The 2,295-nt window shown below is 73.3% G+C and overlaps 1 protein-coding gene across 1 annotated transcript in view; it reads left to right on the top strand.

The window, feature by feature from the left end:
* The first annotated feature begins 919 nt into the window (after positions 1-919).
* ZBTB7A (zinc finger and BTB domain containing 7A) overlaps positions 920-2,295 on the top strand; it is a 19,639-nt gene continuing 18,263 nt past the window's right edge. The window contains exon 1 of the mRNA XM_012804591.2: positions 920-1,188. The gene's annotated coding sequence lies outside the window, so the exon portion shown is untranslated. The remainder of the gene's footprint in view (positions 1,189-2,295) is intronic.

Below are 2,295 nucleotides of genomic sequence, written 5' to 3'. Positions count from 1 at the left end.
CTTGTCCCCTCCTTCCCCTCCCCCGTCCCCCGCCGGACCTCTCCCACGACCGAGGAGGAAGTGGGAGAAATGGACAGGGAAAAAAAAGTTGCGCCGAGCCAACGCCTGCCCATTCCCCACCGCCACCCCTCCGGACCCACGGAGACCTTTGCGGGAGCAACCCGCAGCTCGGCGGGCGCACTTGGAAAGCCTAGAAAACAACCGCCCTCCCCACCCCTCGCCAACCCCTTCCCCCGCTAGGCCCTGGCGCAGCGGGTGGAGGCGACTCTTTTATATAATCGCGGGAGGGCAGGTTGATGTTTCACGTTAGGGACCCGAGAGCCTAGCGGACCTGAGCCCGTCCCTGGCAAACCTGCTCGCGGGTCCTTAGCGCGGCTGGGCAAACGGAGGCCCCAGGAGGGCCGGCGTCTGGCCCGGGGGGTCCTCACGCCCTCGCCCCCCACCTACTCCCAGCAGCCCGGGCACTGCGACCCACGCCCGCTTTGGTCCTCGCAGTCCGCACGGCGCTCCCCGCCCCCGCTGCCATCCTGCCACGCCCCAGGCGTCGGGGGCAAAGCCCGCGCCCCCCCGCACCCCTCCCCTGCGCAGAGGCTGGGGGCCTGTTTATCTGGAGGCTCCCACCCCCCTCCACCCCGGGGGGCCCGCTCCCCCCGCGCCCCGGGGAGCTCTGGGGCCAGATAAGCTGGCAAGCTGGCACTGCGCCGCACGGCGGGTTTGAGAGGTCAGAGGAGGGGGGGCGTGCTGGGGGCGGGCTGGACCCCCCCCTCAACTTGACAAAACCTAATAACAGCCCGGTCTCCCCGGCGCGGCGGGCGAAGCCCCACGGGAGGGCAGAGACGTGGCAAGAGGGGACCTGCTGAGCCTGTTCTGGCCTCCGAGGCCGGGGTGGGGGGGGCGGGCTGGGCGTGGGGGGGAGGCCGGCGGCTGCGGCACCTTTAAGACAAGGGAGGACCCCTCTTGCCCTCGGAGAAACCAGGAAGGGAGTCGCGAGCATCATACGGGGCTTTGGCTGTACTGTACAGTTACTGTAGGGGCAGTGACGCCGCCGCCGCCGGAGCCAGGGAGCGACGAGCGGAGCGCTAGGAGGGGAGAGCAAGCGACACGGACCCCGGAGGCGAGCGGCCCAGGGAGCCCAGTCCCAACTCCGGGCCCGGTCCCACGCGCCCCGGCCCGGCCCGGCCCCGCGAGGTCAGTGCGCGCCTAGCGCGGCCCCCGGCGCGGGCTGCAGGGCGGGGACGGGCGGGGGGCGCTGCGTCCATCCTGCCCTCCCAGTAAGGGGAGATCTGGGGTCCTTCCCCAAGTTTTCGAGAAGGGGGTGGTTGGCAGCTGCCAGGAGGCTGGAGGCGCCCTGGATCTCGGGCTCGGGGAGGGGGCGCCACCTGGGAAGGGAGATTGGGGGGAAAGTGCACGGGCTTGTGCGCCAGTCACCCCCCCCCCCACCGGGTGCATGGCTTTTCGGGGCTCCCAGGCGCGCGGGTAGCGGGGGAGGGGAAGCGGGGCTGCACTGAGGGTAGGGGGAGCCGGCGTGGGGAGATAGGGGGGCGCGTCGCTTGCTAAGTTTGCAGCTGGGTACGGGGGGCGCTCTCGCCCCCCGGGGGCCTATTTGGTGCTGCGTGCATACGTTGGAGTTGGCCGGGATTGAGCTCCATGGGGGATGGGGGGGAGGGGGGCTGAAAAAACAGGGAGGGGGCTTTGCGAAGGTGGGGGAAGGGGTGGGGTGTCCGGGTGGGCGGGCGGAGCCGCACAGTCTTTTGGGAGTCGTAGTCCCATCGCCGCTTACGGTAGGCAGGTGGCGGGCAGCGCGGACTACAAGTCCCAGGCTGCCCCGCGACGGCAGCCTGCCGCGGCCCGCGGGTAGGGGCGGTGCGGAGGAGGGGCGGTGAGCGGCGGGCCGGCAAGCCAATGGGCGCGGGCCGATCGCACGGCGCGGCGCGGGGGCGGAGCCAGCCGGCCTAGGGGCGGGGCCTGGAGCCGGGCTCCCCTCGCCGGGGGCCGGTGGCGGTCCCCGGCTTCCGGCTGCGCGGCCTGCGGGCCGGCCCCCTCCCCGCCCCGGGGCCCCTCCCTGCCTGGTTGTGTAACCGTCCCCAGCCCCCTCCCCTCAGCCCCCCACCCCGGGGGGAGGGTGACCCTCCCGGCGCTCCCCGGGGAGGGCGGCAGCCGGGGCGGACTCGCGGCGCAGGCGAGCCCGGGGATGCGCGGCCTAACGCAGGCCGGGCCCGGGCGTGGGGGAGGCGGGCGGGCGGACCCAGATCCGGGGTAATTTGCATCGCCCTCCCCCCAGCCCGGGTGGGGATT

Source organism: Otolemur garnettii, unplaced genomic scaffold (assembly GCF_000181295.1).
Source record: "Otolemur garnettii isolate 467f Iridium unplaced genomic scaffold, OtoGar3 scaffold00029, whole genome shotgun sequence".
NCBI classification, from domain to species: Eukaryota; Metazoa; Chordata; class Mammalia; order Primates; family Galagidae; genus Otolemur; species Otolemur garnettii.
Note: the sequence above shows the minus strand (reverse complement) of the source record. Positions and strands in the feature narration are given on the sequence as shown.